The sequence below is a fragment of the Amblyomma americanum genome, chromosome 1 (assembly GCF_052857255.1).
Source record: "Amblyomma americanum isolate KBUSLIRL-KWMA chromosome 1, ASM5285725v1, whole genome shotgun sequence".
In the NCBI taxonomy this organism is placed as follows: domain Eukaryota; kingdom Metazoa; phylum Arthropoda; class Arachnida; order Ixodida; family Ixodidae; genus Amblyomma; species Amblyomma americanum.
The window spans coordinates 406,666,555-406,684,778 of record NC_135497.1 but is presented as its reverse complement, the minus strand read 5'-3'; the positions used below and the strand labels follow the sequence as shown (position 1 = coordinate 406,684,778).

General features: G+C 44.0%; 1 long non-coding RNA gene across 1 annotated transcript; it reads right to left on the bottom strand.

Moving 5' to 3' along the window:
* Window positions 1-2,891: 2,891 nt before the first annotated feature.
* On the bottom strand, window positions 2,892-15,148 carry LOC144115761 (uncharacterized). Its single transcript, XR_013311534.1, has 4 exons — window positions 14,907-15,148; window positions 13,433-13,652; window positions 10,182-10,285; window positions 2,892-3,706 (listed from the first exon to the last, which is right to left on the bottom strand). It is a non-coding gene; the product is annotated as an uncharacterized LOC144115761 (long non-coding RNA).
* Between the last annotated feature and the right edge of the window lie 3,076 nt (window positions 15,149-18,224).

Sequence of the window (18,224 nt, the reverse complement as noted above, 5' to 3'; positions counted from 1 at the left end):
TTTATTTCTGACAGGCTCCTTCAAATGGGTGGCTAACATTTTTTTCGGGGCACATAAACTTTCTCTAGAGCATAGGCCTCCATATATTGAGTGTAAAGTTTTGTTTTGTGTTCTTTTTATGTGATTGTGTTAAATTGAATGTATTGTATACGTTTTTTAAGGTTATGTTCATTCTATGTATTTCTCAAGAACAAACACAAACATTAGAGGTTGAATACCTGTGATATTTTGCTGTAGATTTAGTGGGCTGCTTTAGGGTGTCTGTTTAGTATTTCTTTTAATGTAGTTTGTAATCTGCATCTTGAAGTTAGCCACTTGGAATTAGCCACTTGGAATTGTCTGGTGCATAACATTTTTTTAGCTAATCTTATCTGATAGCACCAGTTAGCCTGAAGTGTAGGGAAGAAGTTTTCAAGTCAACTCTGCATTGTTTTTCAAGATTTGCTATTGTATCGTTTTGATTACTTTTAGGTGCTGATTTCAAGTTAGTCCTTATCTCTAATACCTGTCCGTGAAATGTGGTTTCAAATATTGTTTATTGTCCTCCATATAAAAAAATAAAATTGTAATCTACAGGTCTTTGTGACCTTTTCTTTACTTTACGCAGGCTCTTCAATTTCTTTTCAATTGAATAAGCTTGACATGTTAAGCAGCCTTTTAATGCTGCTGGTGTTAATATTTCAGATATGTTGTAGGTTAGTAACTGACATTTCTGATAATCCAGTGCTATTTGTAGCGGCGGTCCGTGTAATTCATTATTTTCGAACATGCAATGGAATGAATGTAAGTCGCATGCACAAGTTAAATTGCGAACAGTGTTTTGAGGACGTGCTAGTAACAATGTTCTGTAAAGCGCTTAAAACTGCAGTCTCGAAAAAAAAATGTCTAACACTTTCACAGCTACCTTCCACTATGAAGGTAAAATCCAAGAACTATATTTTTGTTCGAAAATAAAACCACGGAGCACAAGCTATATGCAATGTTTTTGTGTAATCCGTACTACGAATCCTGCTTTTATCGACTTTGAGGACTTATAGACTGAATGAAAATAGTGCTCGAAAATTATTTTCAATGCGCGAGTGGAGCACGGATTTCAAAATTTTCTTTAAAAAGGTCCATTATGGAATGCAAAAACAAGTAACAGTTACACTGTAAAAAATTTCCGTACCTAAAACGTACACTTTGTACGTTTTAGAAACTGAACCATATCTGTTTTGAAAGAAACGTATGGACAGACCGTACTACAGTCAAGTATTGAAGGAAATGCCCGTGTTCCACCGTAGTTGCTGCAGGGGATAAAACTTAAAATATTATATTAGGCAGCAAAACTTGAGACAACACGACTGTTGACCCCATCGGCATTTTGTACCACCAAACAAACTAATAACTTGCTTATAGGCAGCAAAAACAAAACAAAGATGCTCATGATGTGACGCCACTTTTACATGACGCACCATTGGTCCGCGGACTAGGCGTCATAATCAGGTAGCAAAACTTAATACAAAACGGTTGAATCCATTCGCGCTCTGTACCACCAGACGCACTAATAACTATAGTGGATTGCCAGATATGTCTGGCTGACACTGTATCAATGTGCAGTATAGATTATTAAAAGCTCGTCCGGAACTGCAATCTGGCTTGTATACCATGGACTATGTTCGTGAACCTTTATTAGACATCGAGTCTAAGCCAAAAGATGCTCACTGGCTATATATCCTGTAGCTGACTCTAGGCAAGGACCCGCATTTTCATTTGACCCTGAAGGCCATAACAATGGCCAGTAGCTGACAACTACCCATATTGGCAACACTCATGGTTTCTGCTGTATGTTTTCGTCTTGGAAGCTCTTTATAAAGCACACAAGTTAGAGCTTGTACAGCAACTTGCATCCCATTTGAAAATGTCCCTTTTGGTTACACCTGATCAGCTGAAAGGATTGTTTTGCAAATGAGTGCAAGTTAAGATAGAGGCCCCGCTGCTTTTAAAATTTTAATCCTAAAATGCCGACTGTAAACAATTTCATGCACAGCATGGCAGCGCTGAAGCATGGCTTAAAATGGTGTCCACCCGCAAAATAATTGAAGTTCATCAGTTTGAGTTGCTATCACAACATTTTATTGAACCTCATCCAACAAAAGAAGCAAATACTGTAACTAGTAATTGGAAAAATACTTTGACATGAATCGTGCATACTGTTATAACTTTTGTTAAGGTTAGAACTGTAAAAAATGGCTAGAAAAATAACTAGAAGAGTGGCTTGAAAAACTCATCAAGAAAAGGAAATACAGTAAAACCTCCTTGATACGTTCCCAGTTCACATGTTTTCCCGGTTCGCACGCTCAAAATCACAGACCTTTAAAATGTCCCATATAGTGACACTATTTCTCCTGGTTAATACATTCCCGGATAACACAGTTTTCCGGCTACTGCGTTTAAAATTTTGACAAATTGTGGTCGTATAATACGTTTATCGACCAAATGCACATGTTAAAAAGATACAAGTGGGCCGAACATGAGGGCATGCGACATGAAAAGCTGAAATGCAGCGGCAGTCACCCGCAGTGATGGCTTCTCTGCTACCCCTAGATGCAAGGTGGCGAAGCACAACCACCACCACTACTACCACCGCCACCACCAACAAAAATAAAAACGGCGCGCTAGCATTCGAGACAGCCGTTATTGCGGGGATGGGACATGAAGAGAACGCCGAGGTTTCTTCGCGGCTGCGTAAGGGCAAGGGGACGAAGCATCTACTAACTACAGTGATGCGCTTAGAAACTCTACAACAATCAGCCGCCGCGGTGGCTTCTCCGCAGTATTTATGTGCAGAGAGGCGAAGCATCTAAAAACGACAAGAATATTTTGGTTACTTTCGTCATTGCCATCGACGGACCAGATGCGTTACGAAGTTACTTCCCCGCTTAATAGAGCACGAGCGTGGGCTGAATTCTGCGAGCACTAGAAATGGATTTGTTCAGATCCTGTGCTATGAATTGATTTTTTATGAAGTGAAATTGTCGATAAATGTCTTTGTACCTCATTCAGCAGTTACATTTCTCAAAGTTTGGTAGTTTGGATCATACCTTTTCCCAGATACATTTTCTTCTCGCAGATTTTTAAAAACATGTCAACGAGGTTTTACTGTACATTACAAAACTCTTGAATGATTAACTCTCTGCACAAAGCGGTTCAAAAACAAAACTGAGACATTAACAACAAAATTTCAGAACATTCTGCAATAAAACCATACAAAATAAAAATATTACACATGACGACACAAAGAGAGAGCTTGCTGTCTTCACAACAGTCCATAATAAATCAGTGACACAGAAAAGCACCACACCCACCATAAAATAATCATTAAATCACCATTTTGGAATTATGTAGCCCTTTTTAAAAACATTTTATACATCAAGCAAGCAAAAAAATTAAGAAACTGATTCATTTAGTATCACTGCATCACTGGTGCGATTTTAAGGCACACACGTAAGGCACAAACAGGCGATGATATATGGTCTCACACATGGCCAACACATACACGATAAGATGTGGGCTCAAACATGGAGTGCATATACACACTACAAGAGGTGGGCTTCCAGACGGGGCACAGCTGCACACACGATAAGACGTGGCCTGGCCTGGGAAGTCATAGAAAGTCGACTCAGTTGACCTTGGGCTTGTGTAATTGGGTGCTGGCCTGCACAAGCTAAATACAAAAACAGAAAGCAGATTAGGTTTGGTTTATGGGGGTTTAACATCCCAAAGCAACTCAGGCTATGAGGGACGCCGTAGTAAGGCCTCCCAAAAATTTCGACCACCTGGGGTTCTTTAACATGCACTGACATCGCACAGTACGCTGGCCTCTAGAATTTCGCCTCCACCGAAATGCATCCGCTGCGGCCGGGATCGAGCCCGTGCCATTTGGGTCAGCAGCTGAGTGTCATAACCACTGAGGCACCACGGCAGTTCAATATGTTTCACAATATACAAGTCTTAAATTATCTTTATTTTCGCCCCTTTTTTTCAGAATGTACAAAAAGATCTAACTAAATAGTTCATTCTTAGCATACATAAGAGGCTGATAACTTGGTGAAGGGCTTGATTTTAATCAGTAGCGACATGTTTTCAGACTTTCCTGCTGACCCTATAAGGCCTGCAAAGACTGCAAAATCAGAGCTTGGGGACAATGAATCAAGAAGAGCAAGGGTATTGTAGTGGTAAGCAAGAAACGTAATTCCCTCTATGCAAATTTAATAAAAATGCTTTCTGCATGACACCAATGACAAATAATGTTAGAATCCATCAAAATACAACAGCACGATTCATTTCACAAAACTATAACTACACCATTCAAGCACCACACAGATTAAAACTGATCTTTCACTGCAATCTTCAAGCACATGCCATGACATCACTCTCCCAACAATATTTCACAAGTATGTACACTTCAATAGACCAAGTTCATTTCACCTCCATGTTCCATCCCACATACCCAAAGACTGCACAATCACCTCAGTTTTACAAGGATATATTGTGAAACATTAGCTTTCAATTCATTAGCACTTTCATGAGCCATCAGATTCTGGAACACCCTGAAAAAAAAACATCGTTTCTCTGTTTAATCTAGATACGCTCCATCACCTTTCACTGAAGCCGTCATTTAGCACGCCTCTGTACCCATCTCTGTTTTTGTTTATTTGGATGCGGCTGTTAAGTGCCGTTTTGATTTTTTAACTTCTGTGTACCTATTATGCTTCCAATTTCCCTTTTTTCTCTGATTTGTCTGCCTTAACCGTGCTATATCACGCAATGATAGTACATTCCATGTGCATTCTAGTTTTACCCTGTGTCGCACATTTTATTACATTATTTCCATGTCGTTTCTTATGCTCTTCTGTACAGTGATCATGTGTTCACATATTATTTACCATGTATTTTTTCCCTTTTTATTGCTTATTTTGGTTACTAATGCACTGTTCAGAATTTTATGCTAACTTAAATAATAGCCAACGGGCCTGTAAAGAAGGGTAAATACACGTTCACAGCGTCATGGATCATCAGTAGGTCACGTGCATTCCCACTGCATGGCACGAATAGAGTGGCGTGATGAAGCTCTGGGACAGCTCACATTTTTCAAAGCGCCTGAGAAAAATCCATATGCCAGGTTTGCGACTTCTGCTGTTGGTTCCAATAAGTCAGCTTTGTCAAAGCCTCACTGGTGGGTCACACCACACCCAAGAAAATTTAAGGGTGGGCCACAGGTGGGCCATGAAGTACACGCATTATGTCTCCAAAAATCATTGCCACAGTGAAAACGTTAATGATTTCATACATGAACATAATGAAGATACTGCTCTCAACTTCAGATGTGTGCCCAGATGAAAATTTCAACTCAGGTAAAGAATCATGATTTGAACAGCGCGAACTACAAGGGACAAGAAAAGAAGGGAAACAGGACAAGCGCTGACTCGCAACTAAAAGGTTTATTCAATGAAACCTTCTTATATGAAGAAACAATCAAAGAGAAAAAACAACACAAAAAACTAAAAACCATGAAACGCAACATTCGTCAGGTGCTCCCGAGATAATTCATCTCCCTATCGCAAAGGAACACAGAAGGTTTGCTGACGCAATTCAGTTGATCCCCTGCGATGTGAAAAGCCTCGACAACTTCTCGTGTCGTCTGATCACTGTGGGTGTATAGCACACGGGTTTGATTGAATAATGCAGTGCATTTTTTTTCTTTTTCATGGCTTTACATTCTAGACAATGTTTGACCAAATGCGAAAGGTCATCACCATTGTTTAAGTTGTTCCTGTGCTCTTGTAGGCGCTTGTTAAGGCAACGCCCTGTCTGACCAACGTAACGCGCTCCACAGGAAAGGGGTACACTGTATACGACACATGTTTTACAGGCCACAAACTTATCCCTGTGCGCAACGCCACATCCTTCTTTTTTCTCCTTGGCCTCTTTCTTTCTTTCAATGGCAGGGCAAATCTGTTTGAGCTTGACGGGGGCTGTATGGAACACGCCAACTTTGTACCTACTTGCTACGTTCTTTAGTCCGTGGGAGACGCGGTGAACATATGGCAAAACGGCAAATTTCTTCTTTTCAGGCTGGACGTCTGTCGTAAGCGGAGTGGCCAGACGCTTTAATGTCTGAATTAAACGAGAACACGCCCCTGCTATCATCTGGTCGTGATATCCAGCAAACTTAACCCTACACAACTGGGTCTGGAAGCTATCTTGAATGGTGTGATGACAGGACTTGGTCAAAGCACTTCGCAAGCAGGAACTGATAATGCTATTTTTTACCAATTTGGAATGACCGGAGTGAGAATTAAGAAGTGTCTTTGACGACCTCGGGTTATACTTCCAGCAAACATGGTTCTGCTCGAAATGCAGCCGCACGTCTAAAAACTGCAGTTCGTCGTTAACTGGTGCCTCAAACGTGAACTGTAACCCCGACCCACACTCCCTGAACACTTTTAGAATGTCAACCATTCGAGCCGGAAAACGCCCACGTTCTACAAAAATAAGATAGTCATCGACATATCTGACAGTCTTGAGATGTAGGCCAGACAGGTTCTTTTCCAGATCCCTGTCAACGTACAACAGAAAAATGTCACTTAAGACAGGGGCGACGCTGGACCCGATGCATACTCCTGATTTCTGCGCAAATAGCTTGCCTTGCCATCCTATGAAAGTGGAATGCAAATAAAACCGTACCAATTCAAGGAAGTTTTCCACAGACATCCCGCATCGTGTTACGAACGCCATTTCGTCATTATCATCTGTAATATACCTTTTCACACGCTTTAACAGGCAGTCATGTGGAAGGCTATAATACAGGTCTGTGACATCGATACTGAAGGCTGCACAGGCACTCGGGTTGTTCTCCTTCAAGAAGGAAACGAGGGCGTCGGAGTTGGGGATCTTGAGAGGGTCGAATGCATCCAAGGACGAAAGATGCCGTTGCAAAAATTTTGACACGTGGTGTTGCCATGTGCTCCTTTCCGATACAATCGCTCTGAAGGGTACATCAACTTTATGCGTCTTCGCGGTGAAAAATATGTCCAGGTGCAATTTCTTGCACTGCCCAACCTGCTTGGCCAAGCGTTCGAGGCCGAGAGTGTTCAGAAGGGAGACGCCTTGCTCCTTGACCTTGGCCTCTTTCAGCGGAGACAACTCGAAGTGCTTCATGACCGCGGCAAGGGCTTTTTCTTGGAATTGGCTTTCAGAAAAGATGGTAAAACAGCCTTCCTTGTCAGACAACAGGACCCTTAGGTCCTTTGAACACATCCACTTCGCTATGGTGCCGACTGGATTGCGTTTGGCTGCTTTTGTCATGGTGCGCTCTAGGACTTCGACGCACTCTGTAATGCAACGGGGCCTATCATTTTCTTCCACCTTTTTGGCTATTGACCTTGATAGGGTGAGCTTTTCCGCCTTGTCTAGAGTGGGTTCAAAGGCATGCTTCGGGCCTAGCTTGAGTACGCTGCTGATGCTCTCGGGAATCTGTTGGTCAACAAAAGAGAAAACCTTGCCTTCTTGTAAGCCGCTCTTCTTATTCTTGGTCGGTAGTCGAGGACGAACATTGTTCCAGAGGAACTCGGTGAGACGATCAGATGTGGCACACCAACCACGGTAGGCACGGCCCATGCGCTGACTACCGTAGATGCGCCCGCAGGAAACAATCAGACAGTCCTTGAAGTGACGGACTTGTCTCCACGACTCCGAGGCCAGGATGCGGCACAACCTTCGGCTATGTCCTGAGGACGGCTGAAGGAACCCAAAGGTAACCACGAGTTCTGGAGGTGTTGAGCCGAGTCTCGCATACCACGATGCCTTCCTTGCTTGGCATACACAAATGGCTATGAGCGGCGCGAGCAACGCGGGGTTGTAGAAGGAAATGTTAGGACAGTGAAAAGAGCCCGTTGCATAAGAAATATGGTTTAGCAAAACGTTCATTTGGGCGAGTTGGTAGATATTCATGATTTGAACAGCGCGAACTACAAGGGACAAGAAAAGAAGGGAAACAGGACAAGCGCTGACTCGCAACTAAAAGGTTTATTCAATGAAACCTTCTTATATGAAGAAACAATCAAAGGGAAAAAACAACACAAAAAACTAAAAACCATGAAACGCAACATTCGTCAGGTGCTCCCGAGATAATTCATCTCCCTATCGCAAAGGAACACAGAAGGTTTGCTGACGCAATTGAGTTGATCCCCTGCGATGTGAAAAGCCTCGACAACTTCTCGTGTCGTCTGATCACTGTTGGTGTATAGCACACGGGTTTGATTGAATAATGCAGTGCATTTTTTCTTTTTCTTTTTCATGACTTTACATTCTAGACAATGTTTGACCAAATGCGAAAGGTCATCACCATTGTTTAAGTTGTTCCTGTGCTCTTGTAGGCGCTTGTTAAGGCAACGCCCTGTCTGACCAACGTAACGCGCTCCACAGGAAAGGGGTACACTGTATACGACACATGTTTTACAGGCCACAAACTTATCCCTGTGCGCAACGCCACATCCTTCTTTTTTCTCCTTGGCCTCTTTCTTTCTTTCAATGGCAGGGCAAATCTGTTTGAGCTTGACGGGGGCTGTAAGGAACACGCCAACTTTGTACCTACTTGCTACGTTCTTTAGTCCGTGGGAGACGCGGTGAACATATGGCAAAACGGCAAATTTCTTCTTTTCAGGCTGGACGTCTGCCGTAAGCGGAGTGGCCAGACGCTTTAATGGCTGAATTAAACGAGAACACGCCCCTGCTATCATCTGGTCTTGATATCCAGCAAACTTAACCCTAGACAACTGGGTCTGGAAGCTATCTTGAATGGTGTGATGACAGGACTTGGTCAAAGCACTTCGCAAGCAGGAACTGATAATGCTATTTTTTACCAATTTGGAATGACCGGAGTGAGAATTAAGAAGTGTCTTTGACGACCTCGGGTTATACTTCCAGCAAACATGGTTCTGCTCGAAATGCAGCCGCAAAGAATCGTTCCATGCGACACCCGCGGTAATACAGGCCGCACTATGTCCGCTGCTATGGACGAGGATGTGCTGGTGATCATTCTCAAAGTTAGATCGCATGCAACATAAATACCCCAAAAGTAAAAGATTGGAAAGCCGTCACTGTTACCGAGTTGGTACAGCACAGGATGCATAACTTAGAGGTCATGGGTTCATGTTCCCTTGACAGCGTGTGGTTGTTTTTTCTTCTACTTTGTAATGAATGATGTTTAAACCAAATTAATTGCACTATAAATTTCCCACTGATAAAACCCACAAATAATTTTAAAAACGAACAACGGAAAATTCCCCCTTGGTTTCGGTGGTTTTTGCTTTTGGCATTCTTCAGGAAATCAGTCAGTTTTCTGAACAACTGCCACAGTCTCAGAGTGGCAGCGGAATTATATTACAGCACTTCAGCAGGGCATCACTTTTAGATAGACTGGACAAGTACAAAAAAGTGAGAGTCACAGCACTGCATCAAATAATTTCATTACACTGCAGTGTAACATATGGTACGTAACGGGCAAACATTGAAGGGAGAGAAAGGGATGACGTGCTCAATGCCCAGTGTCAGAACACTTCGGTACTTGGTAGCTGGCAGGCTTACTGTGCCAGTAAAGGCAAGGATAGTTCATATACATGCACTAATGTGGTTGGGGCTCTGAACATTCCTATTGAAAATGTGTTGTTGGCTTCTGTTAGACCTAAATTTGGGAGGTCAGGTGTATGCATGCATTATCTAAGGCAAATAGGAAAGTGGCCAGAAATGCAGCATGGAGTGATGTAGCTCATGAATGCCCTGGCCATGAATATTGCTTGGTCAGTACCATGTCCACAGCCTTGAAAGACAAAGAAAGTTCCACCTGGCAAATGCTATATGTTAAAGTAAATGACACCAGCCATCGACCACATGAACCATTTCCCACCTACCAACATTGACCTACCATGCATGAACTGTATGTTACAGTGTAATGTAATGATGGCATTGTGCTTCGTGTGTTTTGTTGTGCTTGTTCTATATTCTTCAAGCATGAGGTAAAAATAAAATCTACCAACTAGCTCTTTTTAAAACAGGGCACAGTTAAATTCAGCCTATTTATGAGCATATAACTACCACTTGCTACTGATAAACACCCAGGAGAGCTTCACTGAACCCACCTTTCCCAAATCCTCTCGCTACCTTGCAGGGGTGTGGCACAGCCATTCTTTGATAGCAATCGCAGCAGCAATGTCACTGCAGTTGTACACCCCTTTGGCAGCATCTGAAAGAGAAAAGAAAATTTGCCGGCAGATTTTGGCTTTTTCATAAGAGCTTTGTTGCTAAAATGATAAAGCAGCTGGCCTGGTACTAGCGCCAACAAAGGTTTGTTGTTTAACAACGGTTATAGATATAACAAAACAAATGATTTTCACATGAGTTCACATTTTCTTGCAGATGTAAAGGTTGAGCATCAATGTACACTGCCCATGCTGTGATCTCTGGAAGCAACCCCTGACCTACACATTTCACTGAACAAAGTTCACACTGGTTGTAGTAAATGTTGAAAATATTGTGCAAATGGCCCGTTCCATAGGCTTACTTTAAGGAAGTCAACATTCACGCATTCTCATATCAAGACGCCTGACTTTATGACTTTCATATATACACGCAGAAACTAGGAATGGCGAACATAAGTGACCTCAGCATGCTCCAAGATACTTCAGCAAGATATACTGTTGACCTATTTGGTTCATTACCTGTTTGAAAAATAAAAGAAATGCTGATATAACAAATACATGAAAAGGAAAGCACCCATCCTGCTCACTTCCTCTTCATGCCTTTGTCTTATAGCAAACCTGAGCTCAAGTTTGCCAGCACGACAACAGCGCTGCCTCACTATAGGCGAAATTGTATGGAATGCAGAGACGTATTTAGCCGGATTAACGCGCTTTGAATGTAATATTCTTTTTACTTTTGACAATGGCATCGATTTCTTCATTTTCACAGAATTCTGGAAGTCATTACTGTTGTCTTGTGAGGTGCCACAACAGTGCGCAGAATTCATGAAGAGCCAGGAACCACCCATAAAATTTCACTGCTTCTGAGGTAATTCATATGAAAAGCAGAGGCCCAAAACGTGAATCTCGTACATCCACAGAGTATTGTGTTTTTTTTTGCAGTAGATCACCTTAATGCACATTGTATAAGAATATTAGTAATCACAGGCATACCTCAAGACACCTCTGACCCTTTCAAGGTTAACTATGGAAACATCTTCTCAAATGATACTTCTTTTATCTTTTTTTTGTATCACAGTGTATTTTTGTTTCATTGTTGCTACAGAGCTCTGTTTTGGTTTCTTGTCCGTCTTAGAACTTTTACAATGACTGACGTTTCTAATATGACCACCGCATTTTTTGCTTAGATGTGTATTTGCCATATGTCCTGCATTCATACTATTAAATGCCCATCAGGCTATTCTCTATCATTAGTTGCACACCAACATGCCTAAGTACTATCACAAAATTCCTTGCAGTGATAGCAGCGGAGCACATGTGTAACAGAAGGCAATGCTCAAGGTACCCAGCTGTAATACCGATAAAGGTGTGAAGCAGACAGTGGAAATGCACTAAAGCACCCTGCCCTGAATCCCTATAAGAACTGCACACATCAGCCCATAGTAATACTGCATAGCTTCACATAGTATGCCAAATAGAAACAAATATTTTTTTTTCCCTTGAGGACCACGATGATTTCACAGAACTTACTAACAATGCACTTCAACAGAATGAAGTACTTAAAGGCATTCTTTCCCATCTTCCCATACCAAGAAAATAGTGATGCCAGCTTGTCTGTCATGACGGTACACAGTATCCTCCTTTTGTATGACTCGGCGTTCACACCTCCACAATACCTGAGAACTGGCAAACCTACACTGTTTGAATGACAAATGTTTAGTAAAAAAATTTTGTGAACGGTAAAAATGCACGCGACATGAGCAAAAGCAAGGACACCTTCCTAGGTAACATATAACCTAGCTATGAGTAGCAAGGAGAATTCTGATGGAGTGAGCCAACATCTAAGGCTGATCTTAGCACAATGACCTGTACTCATACTGTGGTAGGACTAATACAAAAGACTCAAGGATAAAGGCGTTCTGGCCTGTGCCGATAAGTACAGATAGATTGTATGTGACGTCATGGATGCCATCTTTGGGTGTGCAGGCTAGCTCCCATAGTGTATGCAGGAACTGGTTGGCAATATACTGATTAGGGAAACGCCCAGGCTTTCATAGCGCTTTCTGGACCAAAAGATAGCGGTCGCTCTGACGTCAGAGCAAACTATGCATAACAGGTTTAATCCAATTAGAAATGGAAAAAAATTTATCAAGAAAGAATTTTTCACAGCAAAAAACCAAAGGAAATAAAAAAAAGGTATAAAGGAAACAGGAAAAGCCGCAGCCGCAGCCATTCGAAGGGCTGTTAGAAAAATGGGAGTTTAGGGAGACTGATTTCTAGCACACTTGATTTTGGCTTCAGTGATGTGAAGAGGCCTGAGTGAAAACGTTAATAAACACTAGATGTCATCACCAGGAGCTATTATCTGTGCTCTTTTCAAGATCAAGTTAGCCTGTTCACATTTGATGCTGACAGTACCCATGCATACATGGAATTCTGCTGATGTCTTTTCATTCAACAGTCCCAACTCACAGTCAGAAAAGGATAAACAAATAAGTCAGCATCGCTGGGCGTTGAAGCACTATCATATGCACAAACTACAAATAGCACAAGCATGTGAAAGTTACTGAAATGTACTAAACAGTGGTGGTCACAACTGCTGTCACGAGCTGTTTGACAGGGGCAGCCCATCAACATTAAACGATAGGCTGGCTACATGTGGCAGATGTGCGGCGCTGAGAAGCAGATCCCACAATTCCACCTCCAGGCCAAAGTGACAATGATGCCCAGGAAGCACCTCTTTGATATCAGCAACATTCTGAGTCCTTGGTGACTTAAACTGCACGTAAGAATTGGAAAGTTTAAAGAGCAGCTGTGCATTTTTAGCAAAGCCAGAAAAGAATTCACAGAGCGATGTGATGTTTTCCTCCACAGCGCAAAATGCTAAATTTTCCAGAAAGGCACTGTCACTGTTGGCATATTTTCACAATGATGATGATGATGATGCTGGCTATCCCTTTGTATCTGGAGATCGACAGCTTTCTATTTATTTATTGATGACCACTTCTGTATTGTTCATTAATTGTTATTTCGTTCTGTCTGCTGCTGCCATGTAATGGTTTCCTGGGCCTTCGTCAAGCTGTTCGTATAGCTTTTAGCCCAGGTGACCATCCAGATACTTGCTGGAGAATACAATATGATTTGATCAAGCCAAGAAGGTAACAAAACAAAACAATAAAGAATAAAAATACCTAATACATGCCCGTGGCACGTTTTGGACTCCCTGAGCCTTCAAGGAGCGTGACCGTGTCGTGTGCGCCACCAATGTTCCAAACGCCGCTTGGTTCGCTCAACCAACTTCCATTGCGGTGGCTCGCCGGGTTGGCAAAAACCGAGTGCCATCGCTACTGCCCCGAGGCTGTTGGATCCGCTGATCACGTCAGGTTGTATGGGGCCAACTGTGGAATTGTCCTGTGCATCCGAAACCGGCGGGTAAACACTCAATGAAACATGCAAGTGTTTGTGGGCCTCTTGGACGCTGACCGCTCTCAAAGAATGCACATTTAGCCAAGGTGCGCACACGAAAGGACACACAACCACTGTCTCATTCAATGAGCACTGATGACACTATTCCTCGGAACAATGAGCAAGTGCGAAGCATTTGGGTAAGGACACTTGTGGTAACCAGAGGTGTTGCCAGTTACAAGCTAACGTAACCAGACCTGCTGCTCAGTGGCACACCTATTCATGTTGTCTGGGAAGTTGCTTGGGACAGCAGTAACCTACACTAGCAGGACCTCCTATAATGGCTGGGCACTGGGAGCCTTAGCCTATACGTGCTCGAGCTTAGGTTGGCAGTAATAAGACCACTGAGGTCAATAGCCTTGAAATAAAGGAGGCAGCTCAAGTGCAATTAGACAAGACCGCAGAGTCACAAGACATCATGACAGGCTTTGAGCAACGCATCAGAAAACATTGAAGTGTGCACAAATGAGCAGCCAAACACGGCTGCCACACAATGCATGTTGTCAGACATATGGTACAGAAGCAGCTGAAGACTGCCGCACAAGCATATGGTCTCCACTAGAGCCAGTAGTTGTTTTTTTTAAGCGTACTAAAAATGGTGCGTTTATACAGAAATATTCGCAAAATTTCTTTTATCGTTCCCCGCCAGATCACTCCTGCGGTTGCTACACTGCTCATTCATGATGCAAAGACATCATTGTAATCAGCATCAATATAACACCTGTAGCATTTGCTGTACGAGATCAGAAACGCGCACTCTACCTCACAGTATCTCACAGGAAGAAAATTTACTTTGCACGCACGCAAGCAGCTGTCCTTGCCATGGAAGAACCGAGCAATGGGAGCTGTAGCTCAATTTCTTCCTCCCAGCGTGCGATGACAGTTATGAGGCACAACAACGAAGCACCAAGAACTGGGAAGACAATAAAGCCTATTTCAAACGCCGATGTAAAGGTGAGCCAAAATTCTGACCGAGGTGGGGAGTAGCTGGATTTTGAGTTGCGGCGGTCGTCACGGCCAGACTACACAGCCAGCATCGGTGCCCACTTGCTGCGCCGTTCGGCTGCCCTAGCGTTAGCTCAAAATCAGCTGTCACGATTCCATTGAACTTCAGCATATTAGAAAAATGCGCGTAATACAGTACATTGTTCTTGCACAATACGAGGAAACAAAAAGACAGAGGCGTTTATTTTTACTCACCGAACAGCCGCAGGACCCGTGCCTTGTGGAAGCGGCTTTGCTCTGCGTTGCCGGATGTCGTACCACATAGTCCATTCAAACCCACGCAGATCTTTCGGACAAAATGCTCTAAAACCATTCATACTGATGACGACTTTTAGGTCATTTAAAAAACAAAAACGAATTAGCGCAAGAACACTACAGCTCCGTATTAGCAAACACCAGTCCTTCCCGCCATCCTGACCATGGAGGAAAAAAAAAAATGTTCCTGCCCGCCGCTCTTGATGGTACTGGCTAGTGTTTGGAGTGGCTACTTTTGACTAATGGTGCTGATGGCGATACTAGCTCCGAAACGCTTCCGGAAACGCGCGGCATTTGAAAAGGTTTGCGCCCGTGTAGACGACGCTCTGCGGTCACGGCGCTGCAGGGCCGACAAGAGGGAGACAATTCCTCTGGCTGAGCCCCTGGCCCGAGGTTCATGTCGATGTAAATAAAGTCCCCCCCCCCTCTCTCTCTCTCTCTTTCTCTCTCGACGCGTGTCGCGATGGTTTTGATAACGCAGCGCGGCATGCGAAGCATTCCGCGCTGTGTTCGGTTGTTGTTTAAAGAGGTTATTAATGGTCGTGGGGAACGGTCGAGCACCGGGTACGTAGGGAAAGAGGGGGGGGGGGGGGGCGCAGCCCGGTAACTGCCTCCTTTTGCAGGGGTACACCGCTACTGAGCCGCGCGGGGAGTGGGTAGAAAAAAATGAGCAGAGAGGGGGCAGGGAGGAAGCAAGGAACCCGTTTGGGCGCGCGTAGCGTTGCTGGCGGTGCGCTCACACAGCACTAGTAGTGGCGCACGGCTTCGGTGGGTGATCAAAAGCGGCCGCAGATGGCCGCTTCATCGATGTAGCGGACCAGGTGGCGAAGGGCGCTGCGCGATCTGCAGGCAGAGGTGGCGAAGAAAAGCAGCTAACCCGCGATGGCGAACGGAAGCCGCAGCTCTCCATAAGCCGCGCGCAGGGCGGTTCACGCGCTCGAGGATGCGGAGCACTCACACAGCAGATGATCAACTGTCTCCAGCCTCATGGCACACTTCTCGAATGAAAAAAAAAAACTGTCTCCAGCGCGCCGCAGTCCGCGCAGAGGCCATCTCTTTCGCTTGCCTCAAATACGATGGCATATATATGTATACCCACGGTGGGGGATTGGCCAGGGTTTGGTGCAGATCCAAACAGGAAAAAACTCATCCAGGTTTATCTCAAGCGGCTCATAAGTATAGAGGAATCTTAGGGGAAAAAATCACGAATTTTGAGAGATCTTGAGGAAATCGGAATGAAAATCAAGGAAACAAAGCGGTGTGGTTTGAATAACTAAATTTTAAAGAAATAATCAGAAAGGAAGTAATTTTGAGAGAAAAGTGAAGGCATCGCGAAGTTAACACAAAAATCGCACCAGCTTTCGATGCTTCTCGTTTTTTTTCCATGAGTAATTGCTTTAGCTTGAAACACGTGGGCTCTTCAAACAAATATATATGTGTGTGTGTGCGTGTGCGTGTGTGCGCGCGCGCGCGCGTGTGTGTGCGTGTGTGCGTGTGCGTGTGCGCGCGCGGTGTGTGTGTGTGTGTGTGTGTGTGCGTGCGTGCGTGTGTGTGTGTGTGTTGAAAGATGCTGTAAAGAGTAAAGTAATGGAGAAAGGTTAGCTGATCCTATGAAGTCCAGTAGTGGGCGATGGTATGGTCTTCAAACAGGAAGTGTTGGATGGGTGGATAGATGGTGGATGAACTCATAAAGCTATACCATGGATGAATTATAACTGCTTTATCTTTTGTATTGCGCTGCAGCTTGCGCCGCCCAGGAGACTAAATTGCAGTGTAACCAGAACAGAAAATGTTCGACAAAACAGTGTATGTGTTTTACCTGCATGCATCTCGATAACGTTGCCCACTGTGGCTTTCGCTTGAAGCTCGCGTCGCCCGTTTGAAACAGCGCCTGTTCTTTTCTCATCTGCTACCTACACCGACGAGAAGTGCGGTGAAAAACTGCAGTTTGCATACCACATCTTGTCAGAGGGATATGAGGTTGTAGTATTCAATGCATCTTCGGTACATTGTTCAAAAATGACAATTAGTCTTGCATTTGGCAGCTGTGCAGCCAGTGCAGGCAAAAAAGACCGACAGAGTTTTTTTTACCGCGTATTAAAGGGACATTTATGCGTTCACGCATGTCCACAGAGATGAGCAGTTGCGTTGTTCAAATATGCCCTGTAAAATAAATATCTGTAACCGACCAATAGCACCAGCGCCTACTGGTTATTTGGTTCGGTTTTATGGTTTATGAGGGTTCAAAGGGCCAAAGCGACTCAGGCAATAAGAGACCGCGTAGTGAAGGGCTCCGGAAATTTCGACCACCTGGGGTTCTTTAACGTGCACTGATATCGCACAGTACACGAGCCTCTAAAATTTCGCCTCCACTGAAATTCGACCGCCGCCGCCGGGATCGAATCCGCGTCTTTTGTGTCAGCAGCCGAGCTAACCACTGAGCCACCGCGGCGGCCATGGTTTGTTTTTATAGGGTTTACCGTCCCAAAGCGACTCAGGCTATGAGGGACGCCGTAGTCAAGGGCTTCTGAAATTTAGACCACCCGGGGTTCTTTAACGCGCACTGAAATCGCACAGTACACGGGCCTTAGCATTTCAGCTTCATCGAAATGCGACCGCCGCGGCCGGAATCGAATTCGCTTCTTTCGGGTCAGCTGCCGAGGACCATAAACATTGAGCCATCGCGGCGGCTAACAGGCTATTTGACCAACACACCCAATAGATTATTTGACCAATCGCTAATGGTACAATGTACAGATTGAAATTTCTGTGTCGTATGGAAAGTCAAATAAAAAGCAATAGAATCCAAACAGGACCCATATAGAACTAATAATAATCTGGTATTGGATCAAGTATACATATATTTCTACTAGAATGTTTGCCAGTTAAAATGAATTCGATCAAATGGCATACACTAGCGTTCATGCACCTAGCATATGTAACCGTCGAATGCACGTATAGTGCATTAATTTGACAACGCGCAATAGACATACCGCGCCATTATATACAATGTACACAGCACATGACGAGCGGTTTAATGGGCCGAAAGCACCTACGTTACATGAGCAGCGGGCGTTATAGTTTTCTCCAGGCCAGACTTTGAGAAAAAGAAAGGCGTGTAGCTGGTTCACTTTGTTGGTGGACGCCCCAAGCGCGCCACGACTGCCGGCAAAAACACGGAGTGATCAAGCTGTGTTCGTGGTGCGCTTGCGGTGCCCACCAACAAAGTGAACCAGCTACACGCCTTTACTCAAAAGC